Below are 15,048 nucleotides of genomic sequence, written 5' to 3' on the forward strand. Positions count from 1 at the left end.
GGTTGCGCTGGTCTGAAAATAGCAACAAATCACGCCAAACACGTCTTGCACCTTATTGTGCAAAATGTATGATAGGGCCCATTGTGCTTTGGAATACAAAGTGCTTGCAGCATTTCTCATTTGCAGGTTGCTTTTGATAAAAAATGTCTTGTAAATGAATAAATGCAGTGAGTAAAAGGCTTCAGGTTTTGGGTCACAATGGCTAAAAGCAGCTCAGCATGATCTCATGAAGTTTAGCATTAAAAGAACAGCTCGAAGTACAATTTAAACATAAAGGTTTTAAAGGTTATTAGCTGTACCATTCATTCGTCTGATGGGAATATCTGCGTCTATGTGTGTGTGTGTGTACTAAATAAGCTGCTCCATTCCCAGTAAGTTAATGAGACTCGTGGTTTATGGTTATTCTCTATGAACAACACATACACATGCACACATAATCCATCACACAGTTATATCCAAGGTGTTGCACCTAATTGGCTACAATGAATTTCACCATGGCAACCAAAGAGAGTGTATTGGCTCTTTGTTAAGGATGACACACTTTTACAGCTTCTGCCAAGAGGCTTTTTTCTTTTATGCAAACACACACACATGCACAGACACTTCAGCTGAATTACATTGAAGAAAGCGGAGCTGCTCCTTTTGGCAAGACACCGCAGGTTAACAGAAAATAAAAAAATAAAAATGTCATTACCATACTTTTCCAGTTGATTAAATAAATAAATAAATAAATAAATAAATAAATGAATAAATAAAATGATAGCATGTTTTTAAGTAAAATGTATGTTTAAAAACAAGACATTATTTACAGAGTATATACAGGAATCAGTTAAATTCAATACCATTTAAGACCTTTTTTGACTCCTTCCATACATTTTAAGAACTTAAAACAACTTTAGGTTTAAACCAGAAACACTGGCAAGATTTTAACTTACAGTATGTTTACAAAATATTAATGTAAGAAGCTAATCCAAAACTAAAACATTGTTTATATACGGAATACACATCTATTAAATCTAGCTAATTCAGCAGGTTGGCACCTATAGACTGATTTCACTCGGCTGCCATTTTAAAAGTGAAATCGAGGCTGCGGTGGGAGGAAACCCGGAAGCATCACCTATCACACAGGAGCGTTGTGTACCTGGCTGTATACCTTATCAGTGAAGACTTCTGGGTTTCTTCTCACTGCAGCCTCGCTTTGGTGTTTTAAAATGGCGGCAGTGTGAAATAAGCGTATAGAACTGCAGTAATAATGTTGTTAACTTGGTTACTTCAGGAAACAAAGCAGTATGAAGTCAAATCTAGTAGGATTTCAATGACTTCATAACTTACACAGCATCCTGATATTCTCAGATTTAATGCAGGCAAACTTTAGCATTCAACTCTACATTGCATATTCAAAATTTATAATAAATTTAATACCTTGCAATATAGCATTTAACACTTTTTAATACTAAGGGTCTTAAATGTCTCTTAATTTATCAACTTTGAATACGTTTTAAGACCCCTGGATTTAATTAAATATGCTTTAATTTGCTTACATTTTTAGTACAAAAGTATAAAATCTGGAGGAAGTCAGGTCAGAACTGGACATTATTTTATTAATATTCTTTTGACTTTTTTGAAAGATTATTAAATGTATTATTTTTATTTATTACTATTTTTTAATTGTAATTCAAGTTTTTATTGTTTTTATCTTGTACATGGTTACATGTTTATATAAGTAGGCCTATTGCATGAAAGACCAGAATACAAAGCGGCTAAAATAATATCAAAATCAATAAAATAATTAACTAATAATGAAAGGTTAAAAATATTGTGGTATGCCGAGTTCAGACTGCATGTATTTCAAAGTAGTTGTGTCATAAGCTTTGTTTCCATCCACCTATTTTTATGTGTATTTATGTGTCCGGTTATCTTCTGAAGTTATTTAATAAATGAAAAAAAGATTCACGCAGCTTCTCCTACCACAGTAAATTTCATTTGTATTGTTGATATTTGGCGCCAGTTAATCACAAAGTGACGATTTTGTTCTCTTTGACTACTTAAATGGAAACGCTGCTTTATTTACACGTCTTATATGTGATATTCTTGTTTTGCGCATACATTTTATTACATGTTTGAATGAAAACATAGCTACCGATGTTTTCACACTGCATGACTATCTAGGCTAGGGTTCCGTCTGTGCTATGTTTACACTGCAAGATGGATCGACAGGGGGTTTTACACTGCATGACATTACATTAGGAAGAATCGCAGACAACTTTGTCTCGATCCACAAACTACGTCTCACAACCGGACACATGCGAGAAGTGAAATGGAAACAACACAACGTCATGTCTTATATCATTCGTTATTAACTACATAATGAGAAAGAAGCCTTGAGTGGGGTGGAAAAATTAAATTATACCTGGGCTTTGAAGGGAATTAGTAATTTTACTTAACTTTTTTCGGTTGGGATATTTCTCATGTGACACGTCAAAAAGACAAAAGTGCTCCTAACAATTTGCAACTAGTTTTTCCTCCATTTCTTGGCTCCAAATAAACTAAAAAAAAAAAAAAAAAAAAAAAAAAAAAAAAWTATATATATATATATATATATATATATATATATATATATATATATATAATTTTTTTTTTTTTTTTTTACTTCTCCCCCAACCTCCCGCTGGGAGATTTCTCATTGCTGTAGGTAGTCGCCGATGTTATTTTTTTCATTTCATACAGCATGATTTTTGGCGACTTATCTGCAATTTTCTCAGATCGCTCCTTTAACAGTTTACACTGTATAATTGTTACTCGCTTAAATGAGCACTAATTTGCCTGTAATTTCAGGCATTTCTGTGCGATTTCTCAAAACCCAGAGTCAAAATCTGGGCTAAAATCGTGCTGTCTGAACTCGTCATTACATGATAGAAAAGGAATTTTGATATACCTTTTAATCACTTCGTATTTCTTAAAATTCTGAAGTTTTCAGCATACAAAGTCTGGAAAATTAAGTATGAATAAGTTGCCCTGTAAATATCATAATATCACTAAAAAGTGGGTCATTTTGAGAAATAAAATGCAATTATTTGACTAATTAGACAAAATGGGCTTAAAAATATGCATAGTAATTGAAATCTACAGACTAATCTACAAAAAGCAATACTTAAAAGCGTGTTATTTTGGACATTTTCATGACATGTGCTGGAAAGAAAAGCTCTTGCTAAAAAGCCTGTAATCTGCTAGGTGTATTTGCCAGCAGTGTCTGGTCTTACTCCAGTGCGGCTCCTAGCACGAGATGAAGACGTGTGTGTAGAGTAGCGGAGGCAGCTCAATTAATGTTCATGAAGTCTCCTCTGCGTGGCCCTCGTCCAGCTCGTTGGCGGTGGGGCGTAACCAAGCTGTCCGCCGTCCTGCCGTATGGCCGAGCTGAAAAATGGCTGACTTGCGCTTGTAGCTGCGGACGCGCTGGGGGGGAGCAGAGCATGCTGGGATACCTGCGGGTCCAGCGCACAGGCTGAGGAGAGTGATGAATTAGCTGCAGGACAAAAGAGAGAAGCAGAGAGTCCAGCATGGGCTCTTTAAGGTGCCATAAGATATTAAAGGTGCCATTCACACTGAATGCAAGCCAATTGAGAAAAATACGTAACTTAATATAATGTACGCACCATTTTTTTTTTGTTTTTGTTTAATGCTGCAAAATATTTTTTTAAGAAAAGCAAAGAAAAAGGGGAAAAGTGCAAGAAACTTTTTTTTCAATCAAAAACCTGAGTAATTGTCCTTTTTATTCACAATAGAGTATATGCCGAGCTAGTGCTGTTCCCATGCTGATACACTTCCGGTGAGCTGTTATTGTGAACTTTTTACCATTTTATATGGTTTCTTATACAGCATCGATGTTGTAATGTCATTAAAATACATGCAGTTAAATAAACTTTAGCATTTATTTAGTTGCTCAAGCGTAAACCGAGACAAAAAGCTATTTACTCGCACGCGCCTGTCAGAATCGGCAGGCTAACGCAGAAGCTCCATTGAATATAATGGGGTAAAATAAATGCTCATTTTATAAAGATATGGCGGGGGAAATGTAATTGAATGCAGTGCTTCTTGTACAATCTGAGACCCACTTTAAATCGGATATGACTCAGCTAGTGGAGATCGCTGATTTTTAAAGAAAACAGACCTTAAACGCACCGGATTTTGCATTGGCATTCAATTCGCCGGAAGCGTTTAACCCAGGTTACTGGCAAATTAAAAGTCCTATTAGCATGCTTCGGCATATACCCCATAGTCAATGTGGTTGAAAATCAAGTTCCATCACCATTTTCAAATCTTTCATTGACTTTTAAGTTCTGCCTACATTAGGGGTGTCTAAACTCAGTCCTGGAGGGCCAGTGTCCTGCATATTTTAGTTCCAACCCCAATTAAACACACCTGAACCAGCTGATCAAGCTCTTTCTAGGTATTCTAGAAACTTCCAGGGAGGCTTGTTGAGGGAAGTTGTAGCTAAACTATGCAGGACACCGGCCCTCCAGGACCATGTTTGGACATTCTAGGCCTACACTCACTTGCTGTTTGTTCAATTCAACTATATTTAAATTGAGCTGAAACAAAACAATTCCTTTTGTTGGAAACCTCACGATTTCTTTTGGGCAACTTAATTGTTTTATATTCAATCCACTTACATTAATAAAAACTAATCATTTAAATTAATTACTCATGTTGTCCCAACACAAATTGTGGATTTTGTGGAGCCCAGTATTATTTAAAGTGTATGGAAGTGCAGTGAGTTGTAATTCACAATTTACCCTGTATAACACATCCACACATTTCCTTCATTTTGTCCAAACACTAATCAATTAAGTGAATAGGTTTTGACAATTCAAAAGAATTAAACATAAAACAAATAAGTTGTCCCAAAAACATCTCAGGAATTGAACTGTTGTTGGGTTATATATATAAATATATATATATATATATATATATATATATATATATATATATATATATATATATATATATATATATATATATATATATATATATATATATATATATATATGTGTGTGTGTGTGTGTGTGTGTGTGTGTGTGTGTGTGTGTGTGTGTGTGTGTGTGTGTGTGTGTGTGTGTGTGTGTGTGTGTGTGTGTGTGTGTTTATTTTATTTTGCTGACAATAAGTTTTTTATTGACTGAACTTTGAACATTATATTGCACAATTTTGACATACAAGCTCACATTTTTCAAATAGAATTCACAATTCTTTTTTGGGACATTGCAAACTCGTGATTTTTGACTTGCAATTGAAACATTTTTTTTCTCCCACAGAACTGTGAATTTATTAAGATGTTAAATTAATCAGTTAACTCAAATTTTAATCTCTCAATTAAAAAAAAAAAAAGTTATAATTTCAAATTGTAAATGGAGTACAAGTGTCAGAGCAGCAAGAAAGCCTAAAAACTATAAATTTTTGTAAACATAGTGCCAGAATTAGCCAATGGCTATTTTTTAATTGCAAACCCCTTACAAAATGTTAAAATGTCACACCTAAAATAGAAGCACAGAATTATAACATAGAATACACTATCGAGTATAAAATAAAATAAAATAAAATAAAATAAAATAAAATAAAATAAAATAAAATAAAATAAAATAAAATAAAATAAAATAAAATAAAAAAGCACAAAAAACTGATCGATGGCAGCAGAAGACGACAAAAAAGCCAAAGACAAACAATACAAATAAGAATACAGCAGTAATGCTGACAATGCTGATTTGTCAATAGCCAATTTTTAACATGAAACTAAAAAGAGAGGAAAGTTAGTGATCTTCTAATTGTTGGTGGGATGGATTTCCATTCCCTAGCAGCTTTTATTGAAAATACCGACTGGCTGAATTAACTTTTTTGAGAGGAATAATACAATATCCTCCTTCACCACCTCTATTAGTTCGCTGAGCAGTCTTTCTAACTTTCACAAACTGATTTAGGGGTGAAGTCGGGTTATATAAGGTCTTAAACAGTAAACAAATATGTACATATTTAAATTAAATCTTAGCAACCTCACACTTTTGTCGAAATTTCTAAATGGTCAAATAATCAACCTGATGAATATATTATAAATATCTCACTATATTGTAGACCATTTTGCAGTTATAGGCCTCATTTAGGCTACTATTTTAATATAAGATTTAAAGGCTGCATTTTATTGACATTTTTAGCTCTATTTTAGCTGAAATGGATTGTCGAATGTTCATCATAACCAAAAAAGTACATTTGAAAATTCATATATAACAACAATAGGCAAACCTTTTCATTGGTCATTAATTGTTTCATGTATAAGTCGCTTGAACAATGTTTTCTATATTTAAAAACAATACAGTAGTGAAAGATGACTTCGCTTAGGTCAGATTGTATGTTTTCTTGCAGAGCTGGATGCTGAACTCATGAAAAATAATTGTGTGCACTGACCAAAACTGATTGGCTGAAGTGACAACAATGCAACACTCAACAGAGGATTCCACTTGGTCTTAAACCCTTTTTTGATGGGTTATTTTCTCTATTTATGGTGGGATAGCATTCAAAATAGGACAAATGAGCTCATGTATGGGACAAATTCTGGACCTTTGTCAGTTAGGGGAGTTGGTTTTTCGAACAACTCGAACCCATTAAACCCATTAAACACAGCAGTGCTTCATTGTCTACAAAAACACACCATCAACACATAAAGCCCGTGTAGACCCATGACAGATGTAATATAGAATTTTTATTTGAACATTTACATGAATTTACATGAATGCGCAGTCTTCGTCTCTTGCAAGGGTATCGTCCTCTTCTTCCTCCACTTTTGGGAGGCTCGAGGGGAACAGACAGGGAGTGAGAGGATGAATGGAAATGATTTGAGTCTAATTTTATCGCTCTTTGCCTGGAGTGTCGACACACTGTGGAGTCTGGTGCGCGTTTTGGCAGCGGCGATGCAGTTTTCATGCCAGCTGAAGTCTGAGCGGTGCATGTGTTCACCAGCACGCCTTCAGACTTCACAAGCGCAAACAAAAAGCACGTTTGGAACAAACAAAAGCCTCGCCTGACACCGCCAGTAGGAACTAGCTTGCGTTTTTTTTTCTTCTTTTTTTCTTGTCTTTTTTTATTCCGCTCGCTTCAATCCAGTGGTTCCCAACCTTTATTTCCCTTGTTTTGAGATCTCTATTTTAAAGTACAAATGAAATCAAAACCTCCCGTATGATTTTGTTAGCTCACATTGCAAGTTTTTGTGGTGAACAATTCATCTGTGCTTGTCATTAAGAAAAAATTTTTTTTGCCTTTTTAATCTTTAACTGAAATCTGAAAATGCACTTCCTGTTTGTTTTCAATTAAATTGTCAGATTAGGCAAAGACTATAGCAGAATCACAAAGAGGCGACACTCAATAGATTGTTCCATTGCAACAGCAGCGCCCAGCAACTGCCCTGCGATTCCGCCATTTTGGAGTGTAAGCGATCGGCCGTCCATTAGATCTTATTGCTGCCGCGATGACAAGCAGCTGCTTTGTTTTTTATTTATTTATTTAAAAAGCATATTAAAGCTGAGATACAACCTGAAAGATGACAATACAACACTTACTATCACAATCATCAGCACTTTTAATAGTTTAGTTTACAGACTTATAATATGCTGTTGTTCTATTGGAGTTTTCATTCCAAAATGGCCGCTGCGTGACACAAATCTGTTTCCCAAATCACACTACAGTGTCGCCTCTTAGTGATTCTATGCTCTTTGACTATAGAATACATAAGACATGTTTCTTTTTGAATGAGGAAAAGTGTAACTGTCAGTTTGGTGAATAAACCTAATTAGGAGCCAATCATTGACCACTATATTGTGAAAACAGCCCATCATCATTGTTTTCTTTTAAGGTTTAAAGTTTGCGTGAACCAATTATGGCTGAGAATTTTATTTCAGTATGTTGATGTACTTCATACTGAAATGTAAAATTGATTAGGGGGCGGGGCATTCTTTCTGCGCATAATTTTCACTTGCGCAATTAACCTTAAGAAAGGCGAGGTTTAGAATATTGAGGCCTGGTTTATACTTTTGCGTCAAATGATCGGCGTGAACCATGCAGTGCACTGTTGCTCTGCAATAAAATTTTTGAAAAGCTAGCTGGCAGTAGGTGTTTAAGTTCCTCTGTTTAGAGTTTCTTCGCTGGTGTTTTGTTAATGTATCAGTAGACGTGCGACAACTTTAATCATAAGGTAAACACAAAACAAAAGTTTCCATCCGGAGCTCCTTCACGGGACTCCACACTTGTAAACACGCGCTGCAACGGGCTCTCACACTCGTCAGCACTACCTAGCTGACCAATCACAGAGCTTGTGCTGCGTGTCGTTGTGACATGTAGTTACATTTTTTGAGAGGTGAACGTCAATGACGTCCACAGCCAAAGCGAGGGCTATGCGTCAACACGTAGGCTGCACTGTAGCATATGCGTGCGCTTGACGCAGTGGTATAAATCAGCCTGAAGCCATCAAACTGACGAAAACAGAAAAGCACCGCCTTCAAACGCAGTATAAAACGCAAAATAATTTGGTTGAAGATTATCAAAACATTTTTTTTTTCAGTGGATTAACATGCACATATTAACTGTTCACCTGAAGAATAACAATATGCGCAAGCAAAATAATTCAAAATAACTCTAAAAATAACTTCAAAATTTCTGAGGTTATTTTTGTTAAAATATTGGTATGTGAACAGTTGGTGATCACCCATGACTTGTGGGGAAGTACAAGGTAATACAAAGGAAGTCAAAGGTAATTCATTCATTCATTCATTTTCCTTTGGCTTAGTCTCTGATTTATCAGAGGCTGCCAAACCTGTTTTTTATTCCGATGAACACATATACACAAAAAGATTTTGAAGAATGTTTAAACCTGTGACCACTGAATTTCATAATGTTTGTTTTCCTATTATGTATGTCAATGGTTACAGGTCTCCAGTGTTATTCAATATAAGGCTGACCAAATGATGATCATAACTGGGTGAACTATCAGTTTAATGCTGGACAGATTTATTTATTTTTAATTGCTGTAATTAAAAAACACGGTAACACTTTATTTTGATGGTCCATCTGAGTGTTAACTTTCTGCTTAATATCTGTTGAAGCTGCTGCTAAACTGACATTTAACTGACTATAAGAAACTTTGCAAGCACATGTCAACTTACACTAACCCCAACCCCAACCTAACAGTCTACTTATAATGTAATGAGAAGTAGTTGGCATGCAGATGTAATGTAAGTTAAATTCAACAAGCGGACCATGAAAATGTGACTAAAAAACTATTAAACATTATTAAAACTAATATTAACAATCTAAAATTTGGTTTACAATCAAATTTGTATCTGTTTCATTCCCTCTTGTAACCCTCAAATAGCCCATTATATATTTGTTGGTTGGGAACCACTGCTTCAAACAACACTTTCATGTTAAAATGAAAAAACAAGCATTATATTTGGCAACCGAGAATAAAAAAAAAGGTCGGAGAGAGACTGTTGATTTTACTAGCATGGCATGGATTCTAGCTCGCGCCGTTTTGTAGATAGTGAAGGAAGGAAAGCCCCCCCGCCTCGCCGAGGCTGTATAGTTAACACTCGTTTCTTGTGATGAGTATGTCAGAGTTTGAATCTGTAACTTTCTGAGAACTATTGTACTGAAATGCACTCAATAAAGACCTTGGAAAAGCTGAAGTCAAGCGAGTGATGTGTTTATCTGGAGAGAGAGAGAGAGACAGAGAGAGAGAGAGAGAGAGAGAGAGAGAGAGAGAGAGAGAGAGCTTCTGATAATTCTGCACTGCCGCAGGTCAAATGTGCTGCTGCTGTGGTGCTGTTGTAAAAGGATTGTGTGTGTGTGTGTGTGTGTGTGTGTGTGTGTGTGTGTGTGTGTGTGTGTGTGTGCGTGTGTGTGTGTGTGTGTGTGTTTGAGTTTACGAGAGCTGTTTGGAGTTTACAGATGCTCTTGAGACCCTTGAGTCTTGAAGACAGCTGTCCTGTGCTCATAGAGTACGGTGACGAGAAACAGTTACATTCATATAATAGTCCAGCGATGCTCTGCTTTTATAATTGCAGCTTTGAATGCAACAGTTTATTAGATGATTATAGACTGAAGTCAGTGTTGGGTAAGCTACCTAATAAAAAATGAATTAATAATTTTATTAATTAATGTTCCTTTGGCTTAGTCCCTTTATACACATGAGAAATGGTAGTGCCCAACTTAGCCAATTTTTTTTTTTTTCCTTCACTTTCGCCAATTGGTGATGGATTTGCTCTTCAGTGTTTTGACTCTCAGCATTAAATATTAAAACATAAACATAAAACTACTTTCGAAATGTGCAAAAAAATTCCAAAAAATCTTTGGTGCAGATCAACAAAAATGTGTCATCTCAATGCATAGTCAATAATATGAAGCATTAAAGATATGTATAAAGTAGCTACCAATACGATACAATACAATGCAAAGATCCATTTCGATTTGAAAGAAGAAGAAACCCATAAAGATTTCTTTAAGGTTGCACTAGAATTTCTAATATTGGATTGATTATTTAGTTAAATCATACACGTCAGAAACTACTTTCGAAATGTTTTTTAAAAAAATGTCCAAATTGGTGCAGATCAACAAAACATCAACCAAAAACCTTTAAACTAGAGATGTTCATTTCTGAACTGAGACCGATATGATACACATCTTAATGCATAGTTAATAAAATTATACTATTCAGTGCATTCGGAAAGTATTTATAGGGCTTCACTTTTTTTTTTTTTTGTTACAGCCTTATTACAAAATAGATTAAATTAATTTGTTTCCTCAAAATTCCACACACATTCATGAGTTTTTGTGAAGCCACTCCATTGATATTTTGGCGGTGTGCTTTGGGTCATTGTTCTCCTGGAAGATGATCTGTCTCCCAGTCTGAGGTCAAGAGCACACTGAAGCAGGTTTTCATTCAGGATGCTGCTGAAAAACATCACCACAGCATGATGCTGCCACCACCATGCTTTACTGTAGGGGTATTAGCCTGGTGATGAGTGGTGCCTGGTTTTCTCCAAATTAGACACCTGGCATTCCCTCCAAAGAGTTCAATTTTAGACTCATCAGACCATAGAATTTTGTTTCTTATGGTCTGAGATTCCTTCAGATGCCTTTTGGCAAATTCCAGGCAGGAAGTGGCTTCTGTTTGGCCACTCTATCATATAGGCCTGATTGGTGAATTGCTGCACAGATAGTTGTCCTTCTGTAAGTTTATCCTCTCTTCACAGAAGAACACTGGAGCTGCAGACAGACTACAGGGGAACTGTAATTAAGCTGCTGAAACATCTCAAGAATGATCAGAGGAAACAGAATGTAGCTGAGCTCAATTTAGAGCTTCACGGCAAATGCTGTGAATACTTCTGTACATGTGCTTTTTCAGATTTTTTATTTTTAATAAATTTGCAACAATTTAAAAAAATATTTTTTTTCACATGGTCATAATGGGGTATTGTGTGTAGAATTTTAAGGAAATTAATGAATTTATTATATTTTGGAATAAGGCTGTAACATAAAAAATGTGGAAAATTGAAGCGCTTTCAATACTTTCCAGATGCACTGTAAAACTATGTAAAGCAGCTACCGTTACGATATAATATGATACGATACAATGGTCCATTTCAATTTGAAAGAAGAAGAAACTCATAAGGGTTTCTTTAAAGTATTAAGCTGCACTAGAATTTCTGAAATTGGATTGATCATTTTGGGCTCTATTTTGACGGTCCATGCGCATTTTTGCTAATTTAAGGATGGGAAAATCCGCTTTGCGCCGTGGCACATGGTCTAAAAGGGTTGAGTTTATTTTCTTAATGAGTTATAGGTGTGTTTTGAGAATAAACCAATTAGAGTCTCATCTCTCATTCCCTTTAAGAGCCAGCTGCGTCGCGTCATAAGCGCATTCGCTATTTACAGGACGTAAAGTAAGTCTAAGTCTTTAACAGTTAACAGTTTTTTTTTTTTTTTTTTTTTTTAACAGAAACTGTTAAACAGAGCATCTACTGCGTGAGAATGAGAGATAATGGAACTACTTTCACTTTCGCTCTTGGATAGGGAACCTTTATGCACAGACATCAATTAGTCTATAAATAATTAATTGCGTTTGTGAAGCGCAAATATTCGTTTCAAAACTATTTCTAAATTCAGTTCTAATTTCCAGCAAACTAATAAATGAACAATAAAAACGAAGTGTGCTCTAAAACCTGAGTTATATCCTAAAACACTGTGCCCCATATAGTCTAAAACCTGACAGGTGGGCAAATCTAAGCTTGTTTTTAATAAAACAAATATAAATATGCATATAATAAATAATACTGCTAATAATAATACCTTTATACGAAAGCAAATTGTTATGAATGAACTGAAAAAGCCTCCCGAGATGAAGAAGACATAAAAGCAGTGATTTTTCATTTTTATGTAGGCTAGAAAATAATGTCTTGTAATATTTGAATCCTTTTTTATTTATATCCTATATATATTCCCTTAATATTAAATTTTTTTCATATGTAAAGATATTTGCCTATTGCTCTCTTGTGCGTATTAAGCAGTGCGTAAGCGAGGCGCAACGAATTTGTGCCGGAGTTTAGACCGGGTTTGTTTTGGTCTAATGAAAAATCTATTTTAGTTTCTCAAAATAGCAACGCGCCAGCAGTGCGCCTCAGAACGCCTTCCTTTTTAGACCAGAACGCCTATGGGCCCACATATGAGCGCTAATGCATTTGCTATTTAAACAGCGTAGTGCAACGCCTCAAAACGACTCTTGCGCCAAACTACTAAAAGACTACTGTGCTGCGCCTTGCACCACATTGCGCCGGGTCCAAACAAACTCTGGTTCAGATCAGTAAAAATGTACTCTGAAAAAAATCTCTGAACTGCCGATACGATACACAATTCAATGCATAGTCAATAATAGGGAAAAAATTTGATATGATACGAAACAGATACAATTCAATATGATAAGATACAATACGATACAACATGCTGCGTTATGGTTTGACATGATACAATACAATGATCCATTTCGACTTGAAAGAAGAAGAAAGAAACTCATAAAGGTTTGGAACCACTTAAGCGTGAGTAAATATCAGAGCAGAGCAGGCGAAGTTAAGTGAGACTGAATTCTTAAATGAACCATTTCAGACACTGTGAGAAAAGAGCTAACGTCGAGAATTTTTTATTTTTTTTATTTTAAGGGCGGGAAGGATGTTCGATTTATGCAAACCAGTTGTGGGAAATGTCCAAAATAAATTAGGAGGCTTTAAAAGCGCATAATGGGCCACTTTAAGAATGTGCTGTTTGTTTTATGCACAAATATAGAGGTTTTATCTGCTCCACTGAATCATTAAAGGAGACATTACAAGTCAAGTCTCTCCACAAAACTCCACACACACACACATACACACACTCCAATGCCATTAATTATCTGTCAGTAAGCATCTTACGTATTCTCGGCGAGCCCTCACAAACACAATTCCCTCCACTTTAATTATATCAATAAAGATAACATATCAATTTAAACAAATGTTTTGGAGAGTGAGCCATGTGGAGAATTATCCATATAAATAGCCATTAAAAATGCATAACTGTCAATTATTGCTCTTGTAGAGACGCAATTATGCAGTCTCAGTGACCTTGCATTGGTCTCTTCCATTAGGAGGAGCTCTCTGAGAAATGAAGTGTCATGTTCCATACGGGCCCCGATCCCGGCGGATAATGAAATAAAAGGAGGAGAGGAATCAACACGTCTCTAATGAATGAAAGAGAAGTTGCGCATGCTGGGGGAGAAGGGTCAGAGTACCTGGACACCAATCATGTAATGCAAAAATTCATGTTTGATGTGGTCAATTTGCAGGTCAGGAAATTATCGCAATTTAAAAATAGTTGATATTTAATAGATAATAATAAATAATCTAGGTAATAGATAGATAATCTAAGGTTGTCGAGTGATGAGAATGAACTTTTTAAGAAAGTTTCACATATGCGATGAAAAGTTCATTAACATGTCCTTAAATAGTGTTTCATCACAGATCAAATGTGTCTTTTTTATGGTAAATAAAGAAGTTTATTAATTCATTTTCTTTTCGGCTTAGTCCCTTCATTAATCAGGGGTTGTAACAGTGGAATGAACTGTCAACTTAACCAGCATATGTTTTACGTGGCGGATCCAGTCGCTGAGAAACACCCGTGCACTCCTGCATTTACACACACTACGGCCAATTTAGCCATTTCAATTCACGTATAGAGCATGTCTTTGGATTGTGGGGGAAACCAGAGCACCGGAGAAAACCCATGCGAACAAGGGGAAAACATGCAAACTCCACACAGAAATGCCAACTGACCCACCCTGGCCACAGTGACACCCATAGTTCTATATACAAGACAATAATTCATTTTAAAATCTCTTTTTTTTTTCTTTTTTTTTTGTAAAGTGTATTTAAAGTTAAATGTATGCATAAAAATATATATTTTCCTTACAACAAAATTGACCCTTCGCTAAGCCACACCCAAAAACCGCCACCAACTAATCATGGCTTAGCAACCGTAGGTGCTCTGTCAAGCTTTCGAGTGAGGGAAACTTTGTGCATATGGATTGTGCAAATCTGATACCCGTTATCCTAAAAGTTTGGACAGGGTGGTGGAATTTTTTCCCTTTTCAAAACCAAAAACCCAAGAGGAGAAATGCCGGTGTGAATCAAGCTCTGTGAGGGGCGCTAAAGGAGCGGAGTTAAGATGGTTTTGTTTAGATATTCCTGACACAGTCATAGACGGCAATAACTCACGCACCTCTTACCCTAAACAAATCTAAACTGTGTTTCCTACAAAATTACAAAGCAGGTTATGTTTCCCAGCTGTCTTTTTTTTTTTTTTTTTTTTGTTTTTCGCTCGTTATTATGAGCACTGCTCCATTTAAGCCCTCGCCATAGTAGTCATACTAATAGCTACGAATATTTGAAATTACATATCAACAGAACAATACAGAGATATGATCACAAA

At 35.7% G+C, this 15,048-nt stretch overlaps 1 long non-coding RNA gene across 1 annotated transcript; it reads left to right on the top strand.

Annotated features, from left to right (window-relative positions):
- Positions 1 to 5,625: 5,625 nt before the first annotated feature.
- LOC141378786 (uncharacterized) lies at positions 5,626 to 9,722 on the top strand. Its single transcript, XR_012394136.1, has 2 exons — positions 5,626 to 8,444; positions 8,524 to 9,722. It is a non-coding gene; the product is annotated as an uncharacterized lncRNA (long non-coding RNA).
- The last annotated feature ends 5,326 nt before the right edge of the window (positions 9,723 to 15,048 follow it).

The sequence above is a fragment of the Danio rerio genome, chromosome 2 (assembly GCF_049306965.1).
Source record: "Danio rerio strain Tuebingen ecotype United States chromosome 2, GRCz12tu, whole genome shotgun sequence".
Taxonomy (NCBI): domain Eukaryota; kingdom Metazoa; phylum Chordata; class Actinopteri; order Cypriniformes; family Danionidae; genus Danio; species Danio rerio.